The 20861-nt window shown below is 40.7% G+C and overlaps 1 protein-coding gene across 1 annotated transcript in view; it reads left to right on the top strand.

The window, feature by feature from the left end:
- nt5dc1 (5'-nucleotidase domain containing 1) overlaps positions 1 to 20861 on the top strand; it is a 53972-nt gene that overhangs the window by 11824 nt on the left and 21287 nt on the right. The window lies entirely within an intron of this gene.

The following is a 20861-nucleotide window of genomic DNA, read 5'->3' as shown; positions in this document are numbered from 1 at the left end:
TAGAAACAAACCTGTGGCCTGAAGGTTACAGGTTCAGATTGTCTGACTGTTAAATTTGTAGGGGGCACAAAAGCAAGCCACCTAAACCCCAGCATCACTAGTGTGGATAACTGGCGGCACTGGAGAGCTTCAGGTTGTGAGTTTTTGCATGTGTGCAGTCCTCCCTTCCCTTATCTTTACCTAGATAAGGGTTAAAGAAATTAATTAATCAGGTATTGTTTGACACTGCATCAGTTAATAGTGATATTATCTCCACAATGACATGCTGTTAATTTCCCAAGTAACATCAACAGTGTTCATCATCATGCGGAAAAAATTCAATAAAATCTCACTTGTCATACCAACAATGAAGATGTTGCCCAAATGATTACACAGTTATGATAAACAAGTTCTATTCAAATACCTTAATTATTGAAGATTACCCTCATATCTCCAAACATATCTCCAGCTCATATATTCATCAGACCTTTAAACATCTTACTGAGTGGGCCACAGTGTGCAAAAATCATTAGTGAATATACAGATGCAAGAGTTATCAGTGAACCCACAAATGCATTATGAATATCGACCTGTTATTTATAAGGTGAAGGTGCTGGCCGGCCAAGTCAGTGTCATATATCTTTAGTTTTGGGAAAGCTGTTCTTTTTTTAATCCTTTGGCATATCATTTAAATGATCAGCGTAGCAGCAGGCCGCAGCACGCTGAGCCACGGGCATCTTTGGTGAACTCTTTTAGTTAAATGACAGAGTTGGGAGGAGGTGGAGTCAACACTTAACAACTTTATAAGCACCAGATACGCCATTGCATCTTACCATGAAAGTGGCAGCAACCACAGTGTGGCATGGCTTGGTTTTTATTTCCCTTGCATCTATGTTTTTTTCTTTTGGTGTGTCAGCGATAATTCCTCCCTATCTAAATTTGGCCACTGTGTTATTTAATGCAAATGGATACCTAGATTTACATCCTGCATCTTGGGGAGGCTCTGCGGAGTTTGGCAGAAGACAATCACAGTGCACAGATACACTTAGCCAGAGGGGGATATACTGTACACTTCAGGGTGCCATCAGTGTATAGGATGTGGAGTTGCCCTAAGTCACTTCTCAGACCTTTCTTGATGACAGAGGGAGTGGTATTTTTGGAAATGGTCTGATGTAACCAGTATTTCACCCCTCAAATTATGTAAAACAGTGGCCCAACTCCAGACACTTTAGAACTTTGAGTTCCGTCTGTGGATTTAACCCCCTCACATCTGATCTGATTTGCTTTAAATTTTCTCTCAAGAAGCTTCAAAGTTAGAAAAAAATATCCCCTCCATATTGTATTACAGTGTCTCATACATATTGTACATAATTTTATACACATTTCCCTTAAATTCAGCACAGCATATTTGACATTTTTGAAAACCTTTGGACCTTTGCTAAAATTTAACCCTTATATGGTATTCGTTTTTTTGTCACACAGGGAGTCCTGCTGGATCTGGTGGACCCATTGCAAATTGGGGCTTTTAATTCAACATAATCAAACCTTTTTTTGTTAAAATACTCAGCAGATTTTTACTTCATCCCAATTGCAAGTAATATAAACAATACATATGTGTGTTGTTTGTGAAAACGGGTCCCACAGACCCGAATACCTTATAAGGGTTAAAATATTCAAGTTCTGTGGGTTTGGACATCACCTGACCACATGACATGTGTTTACAATGAGGAAACCATTGATGAGACCTGCAGAATTAAAGAGGTTTAATTACTTTAATTAGAATTGAGGAACACAAGACTGTAATTCGAAGCAACATCAATGATGTTGCCATGCGTCATCAGCCTAAATGTAACTATGACACTCCTGTATCGCAAAAATTCACCTTCTTCTAGAGGGGAAACATTGTCAGCTAAGTCGTAGGGAAGCATTCTGGATTCATTAACTAAATTCTGTGGACCCAACTGGGTTGAATTATGAAATGAACTTTCCCCTTTTTTTTTATCTGTAAAAATTTACCTATGTACATTTTTGTAAAATGTACATAGGTCTTTCATGTGTAACCTAATAGGGGGCACCTTAGCTCTTAGAAGCTTGGATATATTTATTGATGGTACACTGATGGTGCTTACCTCATATTGCATTCATTGTTGTTCCTGGACGTCATTCACTGATCCTGTTACCAATGCTCATTGTATTAATTGACGCTATTGCCAGGTGTCAACAAGTGACCTGTTGTTCTTTTTACTTGAGCCAGTGCTGGATTGGTTTAGTATGGGGAGGGTATTTAATACTGGCTTTGTAATCTTGTTCATGTGATGAAGACACACCTGGTGTGGAAATGTCAGTCTGCTATAAATGTATTGCCTTTTTATCTGTGTGCCACAGTTTTTTACTCAAGTTATGCTAGTTTACTTTGCCAATTCAAGACTTACGGTTCTATTTTAATCATCTAAGCGCTATTTGAAGAGCATAGCGCAAGTGCAGTCAGAGTGTGTCCAAGTCCACTTTTACTATTTTAATAGCGGAAAAAATGGTTGGTACACCAGGTGCATGGTTCAAAAGGGTTGTACTTAATCTCTTCATTAATCATAGGTGTGTTTTGGGTGTAACATGCAATAAATCATTCAGAGTGCCATCTACCATTCCCTTTAAAAGCCATGTGCCCTTGCACCTTGGAGGATTGCTATTATAATGCACATTTGCCAGGCAAGGTGTAAGATTGGGCCCCCTATCTTTCACTTGATGCAAAGCAGCGCCAGGTTCGACGGAAGTGTCTTTGCTAGTGTCCAGCTGGCTCAGTTGTCATTTTCCTGTCCAGCGTCCACGTTATGTAAATAGCAAATTCACTTGTGCCAATCTGTGTACCCATGGACGTGTTGACCGTAAAATGAGGTGTTTTGCCATCTTGGGCCAGTTGAAAGCGATTTGGCAACTGACGAACAAAAACCAGGTCTGAAGTCAGCGGTGCAGTTTTCACTGTTATTTTAAGGTGCACTGGCAAGATAGCAATGTGCACCTACATAGGTGGGTGCCAACGTGTGCTCACTCTGCTTGTTCCACACACAGGGACGCCTGCCTCACCTCAGGGAGTGTTGGTGGTGTCCTGCTGTTGCTGTAGATGATCTGCTCGTGCACTTTCACTTCACGCACAAGCAGATCCGTTTCCTATGCAGAGAAGCTGTCCTTCTTGCCTGGCAAATGTGCCATTATAATGGCAATCCACCAAGGTGCAAGCACACTGGTGAAAACACACCCATGATTAATTAAGAGACCAAGTACAACCCTTTTGAACCACGGGTCTGGTGCAAGCGCCCTTTTTTCTGCCACTGAAATAGCAAAAGTGGACTTGGACACACCCTAAATGCACCTGCACCATGCTCTTCAGATTATGTGCTTAGATGGTTAAAATTGTTTCTGCAGTGGATTTAATTACTGGGGTGATGGCAGGTGTTGTCATAAACCATGGGAACAAGAGCATCAGGAACATCTCTTTGCAATAGTATCTTGATTTAAGGTGCAACCATAGATCAAATTTGCATGTGTGAAATGTTTTCCTTAAATATCGCTCTAAATCCTGGCTTCTAAATTCATTCTGTGAGTCCCTTTGTACAACAGAACAAAGTATCTCTGGTTTGCATGGTATATATGTATGGTTTACCTTCATATTGTTTTGTCTTGTGTTTTACTAATTGCTTTTGCATTTTCTCTTGTCTTGTTCCCAAGAATTAAAAGTTCCAGTTATTTTGTTCAGATGTGTGTCCACCTGCTGAGTGTACTGTACATCCTTTAGCTGTTATGCAAATACATTTCTGTGTGGAAAATATTACATGGCAGAATTGATGCATATGTGATGACAGTGACTTTTTACATGAATTGTTCTTACCTGTGAACGTCTAAAAGGACGCCTTCTGCAGATAACACATTTTCCCAAGTTCCACATGGGGACTGGTTAAGTTTTATCTTATTTCCTTTTTAGAATAATGAAAAGTAACGTCAGCAGTTCTTCATATTTGGCTTCTGAAATCATTGTGTGAAAATTTTGTGAGGAATATATATTTATTAATGCAAATTCTGCTTAGGTTTCTTTTTTTCATTTTCAAACAGTACAGTGAGATTCCTTGAAAGGATTACCTGTTTAATTTTAAAACCTCTCAGGCAAAAAGATGGCCTGCACACTTTTTTTTTTTTCTTTTTTTTTCTATTTTTGGCATCTCTTGTCTGCATTTAGTCCCGGTGATTTGAGGGTGTCATTCTGCCCGAGAGAAAGGAGAAAATAATTGCAGGTTGATGTGACTAAGCCAAGGGGAACAGTGGAAAGTGGGAGCTAAAGATAGAGCGTTTCAGCTGGGGAAGTGACTGAGGCGCAGATTTAACGTTTTAATAAACCAAATATGCCACTAAGAGGCACTTACAGCTTTATGAATGGAAGGATTGCAGTTGGACCTCCAGGCTGAGTGTGGGTGCAGTCATACAGACCCAAAGACAAAAATCATGGTTGGAAGCTTGACTGACCTGAGGCTAACTGTAATTCAGAATAGTAATCAAAACCCTAAAAACCTCCCCCCCACTCTTGATTTTTTCTTAGTTTCCGTCATCTTGACAAAAAACAAATCTAGCCCAAGTCATTAAGAAATTACTGAGACGTTGGTCTTATGAGAATGAGGAATTAAGGCCACAGGCAAATTTCATTTTTGCCTTGTAGAGTGGCTCCAAATCAGATTTCACTCCCATTTTCGGCTTTATTTTTGGACCAAGTAATGGCTTATTTTGAAACCAATTATCATAATTAAATTTGAGTAAGTGCTCTAATCACTGGTATTTTTCAGGTTTACTGTACCTTCCATACCTTCACATCACATTTAGCACTCACAGGGCGCTGCAGTCCTGTTGAAGGAGTCATCAAAGAAGAGATTTAATGCTCTCATACACAGGTTGTAGTCTTTGTTATTATTTTTTTTTTGTATGAACGTATGCCACTCTGTGTGTGTATTCTAAGGTTGCAGGCCTGTCAGAGTTGTGTGCCCGCCAAGGTACGTTTGCCAGTTTGTAATGAAAAGTTATGTGCTGTCAGAGGCTGCTGGCATCCTGTTTGGTCAGCCTGGGATCCAGAACAGGTCTGTATTACAACGTCAGTATTCTGCATACTTTAAAAATCCCAAACCGCCAGTGATTGGTCGTCGTAAACCCCATTTTCATCGGCTACTATGGTTTCTCCTGGGAATGTATCCACACTGAAAAAAAATGTCCAACTTATCAAGTCATTCAGTCTCATACTGTTTTTTTTTTTTTTTTTTTTTAACTAAGTGAAAATATCTAGCAGTGGGATGAGATAATTGTTTCTAGAATTATTTAGATTTTTTTAATTTTCTGATTTTTTTTTTTTTTTTTTTAACACTGCAGAGTAAGGCAGTGTAGAGGAATAAATACAGGTGAAGAAAAAAGGTGAATTCAATTTAAAGATCCCGGGTGACCAAAGATTAAAAGTGTGTACATTCAATTCAATTCAATTTTATTTATTTGTATAGCCCAGAATCACAAATTACAAATTTGTCTCAAAGGGCTTTACAGAAAAATACAGAAAAATACAACATCCTCTGTCCTTAGACCCTCACATCGGATGAGGAACAGCTCCCTAAAAAACCCCTTTAACAGGGAGAAAAATAGGAAGAAACCTCAGGGGAGCAACAGAGGAGGGATCCCTCCCCAGGACGGACAGACGTGCAATAGATGTTGTAAACACATAGGATTTCATATGCCAGCGTTACACAAATGAACATCACCTCTCTCATTCTGCTTGTCCACCAATAAAATCTCTCCCTCTAGTCTACAAAATACATTGAAAGAAAGGCATTAGACATTAGTCATTTTTCCAGAGAATTTGAGTCATGTTTGTCAAAACACCTCATGTCGTTTCCAGAACATAACAGGATGCTCTCCTCCTTTTTTCGGCAGTATCATCCCTAGTTCACCACCCATCTTTGCTAACTCTGATAACTTTGTTTGTCTTGTGTTGCCTCGATCTCACAGATGTTTCATGTCAACGTGATATGTTAGCTCCAAAGTTAAACACACCTCCGCAGTACAGTCGGTTATACAGGCATATCGTGTCCTCAGGTTACCTAAGTGGACACACACACACACACACACACACACACACAAAACTTATTCCTAGCAGGGCCAGAGGTCACACAGGGAGAGGCCTACAGACTAACTCTGAGAGAATGAATGCATAAAAATATATACGGATTCATCCTTTTTTAGGTCATAACTTTTCTCTTAATGGACTAAATGAGTTATTATCTTTAGCAACAAGTCATACAGTGATTTTGCATATAACTAGTTAATATTGATCAATATAAATGACATGTGAAAATACAAAAATAAGCATGGAGAGTCAAATGTCTACTATAGCAAATCAGTCCACTAGCATCAAGAAAATTACACTTGATTTAAAAAAAAAAAAAAAAAAAATCTGAAAACAGAATGATTAGCAATGGAAACAATTGGGATTATGTAATCCCATTGGCAGATTTTCACCTTGTTTTAAGAAAAACAACATTTTAAGACTGAATATGAGACTAAATGACTTGTTAAGGTTGAGTTTTTTTGTTTTTTTTTGCAGAGCAAGGTCTCGCCCATCCAAATGCAGTGGGGTGGTTTCAGTTTGCAGCAGCGTAGTGGATGCAGTTGTTATTCTCAGATTCTGGTGTGTTTCTGTTGTTTGCCTCAGATGTCCCTTGCAGTGTCTCAGGGCGTCCCGCCTCACATTCCTTCCCCGTGTCCCCTCGCGGCTCTTTGTGTCACAGAGGCTCGCTGCTGACTGGCTGCTCCTCTGTGGAGGTGGTGTCGGACTCAGTGGTGAGAAAGGTGTTGGAGGCCAAACCCGTCGTCTTAAACAGCTACGACGCTATTATGTTTATGTTTTTCTGGAAGGAGCGGCGGTGTTTACCAAATTACGAAGCGCACAAAATAATTACAGTTGACAAAGACGAAAATGGAAAGAGCAACGCTGGCATTGAAAATCCCAGTCATTCTGGTCATGCAGATTGGTAAACATCCCAAAATCATGTGTCTAAGCCTCATTTGTAAACTTTTTGTTTTTAAGTTGAATATCTTGTGGCTTTCAAAAGCCAAGCCCTTAAAATCGATCCAAATGAAAGCATGACAGAGATTGTTGAGAATACTACAGCAACAGCTTTTTGTTCACTCCCCTTTGTTATCCTTTTGTTTAACACTGGGGAGATTATTTTGGCCTGAATCGATCCCAGGATTGAGCAGTAGGCCAGTTACAGTGAAAGTAAATCTTAATCAGAATTTTAATACATTGCAATAGAAATTGGGTCTAAATTAAGGTGATTTTTTTTTTATAGCTACAGCAAAAAATAAAACTTACTTACTCATCATGTTATTCTAAAATATTTCATAGTCACTTCCTTCAGGCGGAAAACCTCTCTTCCTCAGCTCCGAGGCCTGAAGTATGGTGGGATGTAACCAGGGAGGATGTTGGAGAATAGTGAAGAGTAATCGCTAAGGCGGGACTTCCAGTAAAAACAAAAAGCAAATTTTGTGGTGAGACTTTTGGGTGAAACTGGATAAGCCAGGCACATGAGCATTTAGACGGATATTTTTATTTTTTGTTCTGACATTGTTTGAATGACGCAACCATGTTGCAACAATCGTTTGTTTACTTCCTTGTTCCAAATTTTACATTTTTGCGTAACATCATAGATCTTGTTTGACTGATGAGGGCTTTCTTAATACACACATTAACTGGGAAAAAAAATGTATTGGCACTAGTTCTCATCAACAAAACACTTCTACTTTTCATTGTGTTTTATTAAATAAGCAAAAAATGAAACGGAAATGTTGACTTTAAAGGGTATGGCATTGAGACGTAGGGAAATAAGACATGATAAATGTTTCACTAATAATAGCATGTAAAAATCCACAGGAATTTTTAGAGGGGAGAAAGCCTCCCTGGCTTAACCTTCACTGTGGCCGGAATCACCCTTTAACACAAGACTGAACTTTCTCAGAGCCATAAATAGCTTTCTGGTCCCCCAGAACCTTCACCTGACACTCATATTCATTTTCAGTGTGCACTACTAATAAACTTCTGTAAATGAGCTGTAAAATGTCTTTATGGTACTTCTGAAACCGGTGCTTATCAGGCCCGGTGGCCTTTCATCTAAATATACAGGAATCCATGTGAACTCCTCTGGCTGGGCCGCTCTCCTAGCTCAGGTCTGTTGTTGTTTTTGTCGGTTTTGATTTTATTTTAGGTGTTGGGCTGGAAGGAGTCCCTGAGCACCATTCTTAGTACGGTGGGAAGAATGCTTAGGGAAGTTCAGAAGCACTTGGCTGTTTTCTTTCCCCAAGGAAACCCACTAACCCTCAGTGGAAATGAATAAGGAGCGAGTCACGAATAGCATTTATCTCATTGAGTGGTATAACTCTCCTTGGTTTGATTCTTACCACGGTTGATGTATAGATAGTATAAATGTACATACAGTACCTTTTGCGTGTAGAAAAAGCTGTTATTAAACTCATTACAGCGGCTTAAATGAGAGTTATTTCTCAAAATGATATGAATAATGTTTACTTTTTACTTGAGGTCCTGAAGTACAGAAATAGCAACATCTGGTTTTTGTTGTTAAAGATCAGATTTTCATCTGTTTTACCAGCGTTCCTGTCGAATACTTTTAGTGGGTCCGTACTTCCTATGTAGCGCTTGGCTAAAGTCTGTAAAATTGTTTCAGTAATGAAAGAACTTCAAAGTTTGTGTTGTTTACAGTAGGTGCTTTAAAGAGAACAGAGAGAGCTGCTGGAGACATGATGCAAAACTCAGGCACTGCAGGTTGTGTGAACATGAAGTGCTGGGACATTTAGACCCAGTTCACTCTTCCAGTCGCAAGTGGACAGTGCTGAGTGCAGGTTCTTAACAGGGTCTAGTGCATCTTGGAGATGCATGGTGATCTGATCGGTCAACCCTCCTTTGAAGGTGGTCAGGGACGCGGCAAGCCACATAGCGTGTGGAATGTGAACGTTTATGTGTCCGACAAACATGGGAAGACCAGCTTGTTGCACTGTGGAGGGAAGGAGTGTTTGATCGAGTGCACTACTGGCAAACAGTTGTTGGTTTCTGTCCCCCACCCATTCACGAGGCAGACCCAACTGCCTCATGAATGGGTGGTCACAAGTGGTCACTGAAAAACACATGTGAGACATATGATAATGCCAGATGTTAGCAGCAATCTGTAGGCTAGTTACTTGTGACTGGATCACCTGAGATCGATGTTAAAGCTCCCACTCTTCCCAAAATGTCCATAGCAGTTAATCCCAGGCGCCTTTGAAACCTTGAATCTTTTGGTGTTGATTGTAACACTGAGCAGCGCAGTGTAGTCTGCATCTGTAAATAGCTGCGATTACATCAGAAATGATTCAATAACAAAGTAGCTTTTTCAGCCATCCCATTGTTAAGTGCTGGAACAGTGGTCGGTTTCTCGCTGTTGGACTAAATTGGGGATTGAGGTCACGTGGACCAGACATGAGGTGCCAGTGTTTCCTCAGCTGATGTGAGGGTCGAGTCAGCCACCTCCTTTGGACTATCCCTCCATAATTTGACGAGTAGCCAGTCATTCCCATTGGGCAGTGAGCTATCACTCAGTGCTGTGTATTGTGCAGGGGGCTGCCTGACACTACTGTAATGACCAGTGGCGAGGCTTCGTTAACCATCCCTCCTCCACATCGTAATTACTGGGAGAACTTTAAAGCCACATTCACTTAGTCACAGACGTTTGGGAAAGAAAATCAAAATGAATTGCTTGGCCTTTGGTTTTGTCTATGTGGACAACACATTTGAAGGGATGCTCGTTTTAAAGCAGAGCTAAAAGCGGAACAGCTGGGCTGATCGCTGACCAACCTGACCAGGAACTAACAAATGGTGAAAGATTAAGGAATTTAATCTTATGTAACTGAACTGTTTTCTCTTTTCCAAAGTTACTATAATTGGTTTTGTTGCCAAATTCTAACCACAGAAACAAGCATAAGACGAGTTTACTGCCAGCAGGCCATGAGGGAATAAGCAGATGTGTAGCTTGGCTGTTAAAGTTTGAAGTCACTCAGTGTGTCATTTTGTCTCAGTTTTACAAAATTATAAAAGTAATGCTTAATTTTCACAGTAAAATGGGGGACAGTCTTGGTAAAGGGACATGTGCATTGGTTTTGATGGTCATCCCGCAAATCCAAAAGAAGAAAGGATTTAAGTCAGCAGTTTTATTTCAAACATGGTATTAAGATGCAGAAAATATCAGGATGCCCTCATCAAACCCACCGCGTCCCTGACCGCTGATTTACCTCAGTGTCCACTGCTAAATTGCCTACCGATTTTGTTTTTCAACTCCATGTGAAATACTTTACTTTTGCTTCCGTTGTCTGATTGGTTGCTGCTTTTTGGATGTGTCGGAGACTCATATGGTAGTGGAGAAAGCAGAGAGCTGCGGTTAAGTCAGCTTTGTGTTTTGATTGTCCTCTTGTCCTCATCCCAGTAAAATCCTATTTCAACCTCCAAAATCCAGTAAGTGGAAAGACAAATTTCCCTCAGATGATCCAGAGCCAGTCTGGCTGGGCTTCCAGTCATAACTGATAACCTACAATCCTAGAGTGGAGCTTTTTCAAATTTTCGTCTTATTTACCTTTTTCTCGAGACAGCAGGCTGTATACTCCTCTTCTGATCTGCATGCCCATGCTTTAGTACAGTTATGACCAAATGTGAAATTATTTTGAAACCAATCCATGATGATTTTTTTTCTGTTACGGCACATTTAAAGACTAATGGTTAAAATGCACTTGTCATGAACTGAGCATGTACATACACTCTTTGTATGTTGACCTAACGACTGTATCCATGTTTTTACAGCTTCATAAAGATTCAAGTTAGACTATGAAGTCACCCGTGCCACAAGCCTTTGCCCTAAATTGGTCTGGAAAGTGGCACGTTGCGTTAATTTGATGTCTGTTTGCTTTTAAAATGTGCCTACAGCACTAGCTTTGAAAAAAAAAAAACACAAACTTTATGTTGAGGAGGAACATGCACAGAGGAATGGATGGTTGACATATATTGGACAAAGTAGTGCTGGAAAGCATGTTTGGGCCCGTGTTTCTAGATGCCCAGCGCAGCATTCCCTTCTTTACAGTGCCTTTTATCGTCATTGTCTTTTCTCATTTGTGCTAGCTGAGTCAGAAATTACGACCCAGCGATCTTTCCCTCAAAATTGATAGGCCAGAACAATCCAGATATGATTCTCCATTGACTTTTAAGCGTTAAATCTACCTCAGTTGTGAAGGAATGATTTAAAAGAAATTTAATGATTTTTGAGCCTCAGGACAAGTGAGATATGGATTATCCACAAAGTAGTACGACTCAATATGAGGAGGGATTTGTAGACTATTCATCATTGTGAAGACTGGAGAGACAACTAGCTGGCTTTTTTCCCCTGGTTATTATTGGTCCTGCTCAGTTTGCCTCATATTAGGCACAGAATCCACAGTCTACCTTTCCCCCTCCCGGCTCCTCTTCCTGTCTCCGACTACAGAGCTGCAGGAAAGCGCCAATAACAGAAAACCACTCGTGAGGTTGAAAATTAAAATGCTCCAATCTATTTCCATATGTTAGATCAGCTGCTTGGAAATTTAGTCTCTTAGTCCCTTACTGCATTGCTAGAAATGTACTTTATCTGCATTCATGTGTCCTGCTGAGACGTCATCCTTCAGGGTGGGAATATACACTGTTATGTCTGACGCTCCAAATTACGTCCTAGCTGTGTTTGTGCTTTGATCTGTGTTATGTTTGCTCTTAGATAAGATAAACTTTTGTTTTGCATGCAGCAATAACAGTCTACGTGCATACTGTGCAATACCAAATAAACCAGTGAAGCACTTAAGAGATGGCGTTACTTCGAATGGTTTGGTAGGCTCAGTAAGAGGATCAGGATGAGATCGGGATTCTTGAGAGAGGGGGCTTTTTTTATCAGAATGTGGACATTAAATCAATTTATTGGCATGCAACACATGAAAATGAGTTTTCCGTCTGCAGAGTTACGAACAGATTATGGATTCTTGCACTTTAAACATGCCCCTTTTTCACCAAAAAGTTCCTTGTCCAATTTTCTGGGTCTTGCTCTTGAAAGAGAGCTCGGGGATTCCCTTAAGCTCTTAATAATTTGTGTTTGATGTCGCTCGCGCCTGTTTTTAAAAACAGTTTTCATCAGATATTTAACCAATCAAGGAGGCTGAGCAGTAAAACTCCAGCCCAACAGTTTCTAGGGAATCAGAGTACTGCCTTGGTTACAGGAACCAGGAACCCTTGGAGCAATACAAGCGGCTGGTTCCCGTGGTGGAAAGAGAGGTAGCGGTTCCTGGTTCCTCAAAAGGGTTCTTGTGTTGCAGGGACAGTTCTTATAGTAGAAAAGGGGTAATAATATCTTTCAGCCTTTTTTCCCTTGTTTGATGAAATGGGGAAAGGGGTTAGAGCATGTTTACGAGTATTTGCACATATACATCTTCAGTATTAGTGGTTCCATAGGTAGCACCATGTTTAATCTGTTGAGCTGCACAACCACAGAAAGAAGTGGGAGCATTGGCCAAAAAAAAAACTTGTTCGACCTGACATATTTTTTTTGTGAAAATGCAAAAAGCATAATCTTGATCTCTAAGGCACAACTAGCAGTATAAGTGTTGGTAACACTTGGAATATGATCAAAGTTATGACCAAAGATCTTATTTAATACTGTTGTGTTCGGACCAGCTGTGGCTGCTACTGCCACTTAATAAGCCTTTAATAGCCCACCTGCTCTATTACTGTGGGTGGGAGTAATGAATTTGTTAGGTGGTTGCCAAGCTGAACTACAGCACAGCAATATGAAATTGTAGAAGTGTGTAAGAAACACTGATTCAGAAGTTTGCAACGCAAGTTTCATCATCCCCTCTGTTCCTATTTTTAGCTAAAATGACATCCTTCGTGTCTTAAAATTGACCTCTCAGGTTGTGAGGTGTGGAAGATAAATTCCTTTACATCCCACACGCGCCGCCTGCCAGGACGCGTGCGTAGATAAAGATAACTCACAGTCTCTTTTAAGCCCAGCGCGCTCCCAGTTACCCATGGTAAGCTATTGTTTATGGAGATTGCACCTTGAGACGGGAGGATCATTCATCACTTTAATTGCCATAAGCCCCCCCTGTGATTAAAAAAAGAAACCTGGCCGGACTTGCTCAGGCTTTACATTTTTAGCTTTCAGTGCTTTCTTCATTGTTCTGTGAATCAGCAGAATTCAGCCAAGTTGGTAGCAATTTAAGGAGTTGCGGTCAAATGTGTTCAAGACGAAGGGCAATTTAACTTTGATGCTTGAGATGTAATGCCGTATCAAACCTTTTTTTAAACTTAATGGTGAGGTCATTTTTAACAACGGGGAGTTGTCACGCATTGCGGATGGTGCTGCACACCTGATGTGCTCTGATACTGGAGGGAAAAAGGTAAACGCACATTCTTTCACCCTTTGTTGAGAATTCAAGATATGATCCTCCTTAGATCAGACCTTGAGATACGAATCCACCCAATTCTTCTTTTCCTAAGATGTCTCGGCTAAATATAGCATTGGTTTTATATAATGACACATTGCAGCGTCCCTCACGTTTGCTCTAAGGCGAGAGTGACTGTGCAACTGGCGTCAGTGTCCCCCACAGTGATCTGCACAAGGGTGTCCCAAAACCACCGTCCCTTTCTTCTGAACTGCCATTGTTCTTCATATTGCTCTGTCTCTTTCCCATTCAGTATCACATTTGAGCAGATAAGGAAACTAGGTAGGGTTTGATGTTTTTTAGATCATACAAAACAATTCATACACTGTTTTTTTTTTCCTCCAGTGAAGCAATGTGCAGATTCTTATGATCTTTTGAACAATGCGCATCAGGATTCAGTCAAATATGGAAGGACTCACATTTATCTCTGTTAATTGAGCAACCTTTTGGAAAATCAAGATGGAAATCAGTCAGACAGAGCTCATCAGTCGGCAATTACTGAAAAATTTAGGGCTCCAATCACTTGTCAGTCTCCTACTAGTATGTTGGTGAAGATGAGGCACCAGTGAATTACTGCAGTTTAAAAAAAGAGACTAGGTGGGTCCTTCCCAGATGCTCAGCAAAGGTCTGTACTGTTTTCTTGCAGTGGTGATGGTTTGACTCTGGCTCAGAATCTGTGTCAGTCTCCCACCTTTGCCGTCACCATCAATTATGCACTATCAAAGAAAGCAGAAAAACAGTGAAATCATTCATTTACATGTACCTTCAAATGTCATAGTTTTATATACATATATTTAGATGCTATAGGTTGGTACTATGAAAAGATTCGGTTTTATTGAACCATAGCATTACTGTTATCATGACTCACAAATTACGATTCTCCTTGTCTGTCACTGACCAAAGGGATGAGAAAAAAAGTGCCATAAGTGACACGATGCGGTAGTTTGTGGTCAGCCTGCTAAAAATGGAAAGTCCACAGACAACATAACTTAGGCGTCTGTTTTTCACAGGGTTCAAACAGGTGCAGGGAAAAAAAAAGACCAAACTGAGCCCAGTTTGTCTGGACGCCTTTTTAAGAGAAAACACTTCAGATTATAGCTTTCCCTTAAAGATCCTTTCCATGCGCTTTATATATACAAAGGGGATACCGTCGCCATTTTTTCCTCATTAACTGTAATCAGGAAATACATAAATGCATAGCTTTGTGTATTTTTGTTTTGATAGTCTATATCTTCCCTGCTGATTAACCGGGCGATAAAGAAAATGAATGTGCATCTAAATTGTTTTCCCTCCGTCACTTTTGGTAGGGCTGTTTGTGAAACGGTCCTGTGCTCTGCCCTAATTTGCACTGCAACAGTTGATTTGTGTATCCTGTCAGGCTGCTTTGATGTGTGAGAGAGACTGGGCTGCTGGTCATGGCTCTCTCTGATGCCGGGCAGCTCTCCAGCCAGCCAGCCCAGCCTCCATAGTGCTGTGCCCTGGGAGTCCTCAGGGCAATCCAATCCCATATTCACAGCCAGCGCATGCACAGGCACATTTACTCCACCACACACACACACACACACACACACACACACACACACACACATATATACGCTGCAGTGAGCTGGCGTTGGCAAAAGTCAGAGCAGGAAATAAATGTGTTCTCCTGTGTGGGACTTGCGGATTGATCATACGTTCCCGTTTCCCAAAATGCACCACAGTATTAGCCTGCCTGGTGTACAGTCGTCCCTGATGCCAAACAGAGGTCAGAAGAGACATTGGATTTCAGCAGAGCTTTCATGCCAGCAGGGAAGTTGTATTTGTGTGGTTACAGTAGGCTGCTGTCAGGTTTGGAGCCGCTTTGGATTTAGTCACAAAATAAACGAAGGCTGTTGAAACAGTCAAAGAAAAAAAAAGAAGAAAAAAAACGTGACTCTTGATACCTGATCTGACACCACGGTCGAAACAGAAATACCATTAAGCACACACTCATTTATTTAAAAACTTTGTCTTGACATTAACAAGTAAAAAGGAACTTTATCTTTGAAGTATTTAAACATGCAGTTCTTTATGGCTAAATGTTAGTAATGCCTTGCTGTGATATAGTGATGTGATTACATGCTCTCATTTTGACTCACAGTCCCATAAGCATGACTTCATCTTTTTGGTCTTTCTGATATTTGAACATAAAGTCTACATGCCAGAGTGAAGAATCAAGTTGTGTTGATTGTACCGATACAAAAACACCGATATTGGTCTAACATTTTGGTATGGATTTGGTATTTAAACAGTGATTATTTCATGATGCAATTTTTAATTTTTAATTTTTAAATTTTTTTTTTTTTTTTTTTTGGCTGATATTTTCCAACTCAAACAAATTGCAGAGAACATCAAGTCTCTCCTGTAGTGGAATTAACATATTATTATGCCTTCGCTTACTGTGAGGCAAACAGAAAATACAATACTTTTCAAAATGTGCGCATTCACTGGTCAAAATAAGAATACTAGTTCAGCTTAGGATATGTAAAAAAAATGCCATATTTACTTTTATATACTGTTATTCCTTAAACAGTACTGTAAGATACATCCCACTTAGACAGGCTTGGATGATGCTCTCCCTGAGACAATCCTGACAACAACAACAATCAGAGCAGATTTGATCTATTTCACAGATGGGCGTGTCATATTAGCAGAAATTTTCACTTCAGGCCGATACCGATATTTCATTTTAAAGACGATTTCAGCTGACATGCAGCGATGACATGCCGATATTCTCGTGCATCCCCGTGATTATCGTCACATCCCTGCACAGAATTTGATGTTTCAGTCTTTTATGCCTTAATCCAAACTAGATTTTCATAAAGAAACCCAGTTTATTTGTTAAAATACAACGTACTTACCTTCCTATAGAGCAGATTAGGTTATGCTGTCAGAAGTCTACAGGACCATCACTCAGCAGCAACTTTCACATGCCACTTCATGTAAATGTTTCCGTGTGTGAGTGTGGCTATGTCATCATTACTATCAGGTGACCCTCTGCCGCCACAGATATGTTTGAAGGAATTTGATGAATTTAGTGTAACACCTTCAGAAAACTCATATGTGATTTCTGTTGTCCCAGAAACACCCTCCACCCAAACAACTCTCCACATCAAATGCAGCCAAAGCCGCCTCTATTACCCTGTGTAGCACTTAAAGTAATCTCTAAATCCCAACATTACTCAGTAATTTCTGAACATGCTATTTGTTTTGACAACAACAACAGGCAAATGGAATGGCTGACACTGCAGAGCTGTTGAACAATTCAGAGACCGCATTATTTTTAAGCAGTAAGCCACGTGAGGCTGCGGTTTGCAGTGATTTTAGAACAGCGGTGGGGCGTTTTTAGGCACAAAAAAACGCGGCTCAGCCAATCATAATCAAGAACCGGAGCTAAAAGTTTTATAATTAAAATGGTTCACTGACATTCAACAGGAATTCTGGAAGAAATCCACTGAATAAGAGAGAGCCTACCAATTTGTCCGCCAACAGTAGCATCCACAACGCAATGCTGCCACAAGACATTTTTGCATTTTGAGGAGGAGTCATGACTCATTTTTTGACTGGAGACAGCTTTCACACTGCTGTCACTATCAGCATTGCTTGATATTACACTTTCCATGTAACTGCATAATTTACAGCAAAATAAGAAATCGCTGACTGAGTAGAAGTACATGAGGCAGCCTGAGAGAAAGCAGGTACACCAAAATGCAAACAGTCACAAAGTCACTCTCGCAGTGAACTAAACATGGCAGCTCGGTGATGTCTAACCTTTTTAAGTTGCAGCTTTGATTCTCATTGTGTTTAATTCTGAAGAAAATCTATTTCCTGAATTGTTGCACTACAAAGTGAACAGATCCCAACCCCGGCCCCCTGACGTGTGATGTGTAGCGAGAGTAATTTTCAGCTACCTCAGTCAAATAAATCAGCGTCTGTGACTTATCTCTGCAGTGGGTGGTTTGTTCAAACTAAACACCAAGGATGGCGGCGAGGTCGGTTATTGTTTTTCCTCTCGCGTACATAACCGACATTTGTTAATTTGTGCTTGCAAGGGAGTTGCCTTCCTCCTCCTTCCCTCCCTCAGATGGCCTCCCTGGATGTGGGTAATGAGGCAGGCACCCACTGCAGGGTCCCAGGGGAGGAACAGCCCAGAAGATGAAGGCCAGAAGCCGGCTGCCTCCGACTGTGTACTGCCAACCTGGCTTTTCTGTTCAACTGAAAGTGAAATGGTCCGTGAAAAAAAAAAAAAGAAAAAGAAAAAAGAAACAGCAACACATGAAAAAAAAAAAAATCAGAACAAGATGTTTCCAAATATTATTCATCTGATTCCCCCCATTCTACAGAAATATTCATAGGTGTTCATCTCAGGGTAATTGGCTTCTCTGGAAGTTTGGTATTCCTCAGTTAATCCTAACTGGATCTGAATGGTTCTCCAAGCGCTTGGGTGTTTTTTTCTTTGCATTTGTCGCCACCTTCGGGTCAGAATCCCTCACTGTCCTCTTACAGCAGTAATACTCGGGGGGAGCTTTTTCCTGACTCGAGCTAGTCCAGTGTTGCACCACAGGAGGGCAGCATGCACAAACCTTTCATAGTGCCAACATAGGAGCCTCTTATCCTGACTATATGCAGTTGGAGCTGGTGGCTTGAGCTCTGTCTGTCATTCAGCACATTTAAGGATGGAATCCACCATCCACGTTAATTAGGGGTCATACACAAGAAATGACTTGTTTTACCTATACGTACTCTACAGGCAATATTTTCCTGTTATTTGGCATTAAATCTGGGCAAGGGTCCGGGCTGCAGTTCATGCAATTTGGGCTTTGAGCTGCAGCTTCAGTCAGAGAGAGAAAAGACAAAACCATAAGTCAAGTTTCTCTGAAGAGAACTGGGCTGCATTCAGGCTTATTTTCAAAACTGCCGCTTATATTTGTTCATACCTGATCAAAGATGCAACCCAAGTCTGTACCAGTATGAACTGACAGTAGTGTTGATAAGACAATGGTGTGCACGCAGATACAAAGTATTACCTATGCTTCTCTTGCTTTTTCCAAACTAATTTTGGTAACAAAAAGTTTTTCTTTATTGGGCATTTAACCTTAGCTTTGACCATTTACAGTGGAGATGGACAGGAAAGTTCGGTACAAAGCCTATTCAAGCTGACTTGAGGCATCTTCCCACATACCAATCAATCCTTTCATTCATTTTCCATATAGTCACTCTTTTTTAATCAGCGTCACAGAGAACTGGAGCTAATTAATTTGGAGTAGGGATGGGAAACACCAATCCACCACTGGGGAATATGCAAACTCAACACAGAATAGACCACGGGCAAAATTCAAACCTTCTAGTTGTGAGTCGACAACTAACCACAGCCACAGCGCCACCCCCAAGTACCGGTTATTTCACTTTTTGGTGTCAGAATTATGACAGATGTGCTTTTTCTGCCATGGCAACACTGAAAAAAGTGTTCGAACCCAAGTTGTGCATAAGTCCCAGGAACTTGGGATCCAATTTTGCATCACATGTCTATGTAGTCCAGATTGGAATTGAAAAAAAAAAAAAAAATTGGCTCCATGCAGCTTTTTTTCTGTTCACATTTGTTATTTAATGTTAGCTCTGTGTCACATGTGAGGAGAAAAAAAAATTTGAACTGGGACCCCTTCAGCTCCAGTGTGGACGCAGCCTCTGCCTCCCTCTGTCGCTCTGTGGGCTCAGTGATGCTCCTGAGAGGCCGATGGGCTCTGCCAGGGTAAACACCCAGACTCATGAATACACGCCACTCATCTGCACCCAGCCCTGTTTTCCTAAGCCTTCTTTTCTCCTGCTTGTGAAAGAAGCAACGCCACTTCTCACATATTGGGTACATTCTTCAGTTTGAGAGCAAACACCATGTGCAGGTAGCCCCCGTTTTTCTGTTTTGATATGGTTGTCTCGGGGTTTCATTTGAATTTTGGCTCACGCTCCTCATCATCGGGCCATGCCAGCTCTTTGTACACCACATAGCAGGGAAGAAGGAAGTGCTTTTCTCTCCAACTCACCAGGTGCACAAAAAATGGCTTCAAAATACCATTTAATCACATTTTCTCACAATGACCAGGAAATTGTAGGTGAAACTGGACTATTTCTTCACTCAGTAGTCACACAGCATGATGTGGAATCGCTATTATAACGTCGCCAATCAGCCTCAAGTGGCTTTACTTCGCTGAAGTTATGTTTTATGCATGGGTTATTATATTCATGGGGCTTCGCCGAGAACATTAGGTCAAGAATTATATGCTGTGGCAGTCTTGGATTGTGTAACACAGATCTTAGTGGCGCCATATTTAGCTCCATACAGTCTGATTCACTGTGTGAGGCTCAGGCTGACAGGATGTATTGAAGAGCAGCCGGGTGGGAGGGGGCCTTTGAAGAGAAGGCAGCCGATCCACAGTGCTTCAGAAGTCAGGAACATGGCCCTGAGGTCTCCCTTACCCCCTATAGGTGCAGCCGGTGAGGTGGACTAAAGCAGAACAAAAAAATAAAACCCGGCCCACTGCTTGTGTGCCACCCAAACCAGGAATACTTGGCCTTTGAACCAGAATTTTCCTTGTCTCTTGTATTTTTCTTAATTTATCATGATGCTGAACTTGTTAACCTGAATGTATTTGGCCTTCCCCTCCTATGCATGATGTGTTTTCATGTAAACTCTGCAGCATTCCTCAGAGCTCTCAACCATCATAAAAATCCTTTTTAAAAATGGAAAACTCACAGTACAGTTGATTAGATCTGATTAGAAAAAAAAAAAAATCTAATTCTGATTTCTAACAGCTTGTATTTAGCATTTAACAACTTTCTGAACTGCTCTCTGTGGAGCTTTGAAGGTGGTTTGAGGTGTGCTGTGGTCTTTGCAAAAAGTAGTTCCAAAAATGGTAATGGGAAATAATTGTTCAAAACTTGTGAATAATAAATTTTAATTGTTTTTGAAGCTAGCAGTGAATATACAGTTATAAATGATGGGAATCAACATTCTCAGCCTGGGTTGAAAAAGACCTGACGTATCCTTTCAATAATTAACGTCTTAAGGATAGTGATAGGGATAAAGCAAGAATAGCTGCATCACTGTCTGTGCTCTGCTCTGTTAATGAGCATCGAGTGCCTCCTCATAAATGTATTTGTCCCATTTATTGTGTTGTAAAGTGTCTCGGCATGCAGTGCACTGTTGTGGATGTGTAAAAATTTCAAATATGTCACCGTTCTGCTCATAAAGTCGAAATATCCCCACGCTCCCTTCAGTGAGCACATCAAAT

The sequence above is a fragment of the Myripristis murdjan genome, chromosome 24, assembly GCF_902150065.1.
Source record: "Myripristis murdjan chromosome 24, fMyrMur1.1, whole genome shotgun sequence".
Taxonomy (NCBI): domain Eukaryota; kingdom Metazoa; phylum Chordata; class Actinopteri; order Holocentriformes; family Holocentridae; genus Myripristis; species Myripristis murdjan.
This window is presented reverse-complemented; position numbering and strand designations above follow the sequence as displayed.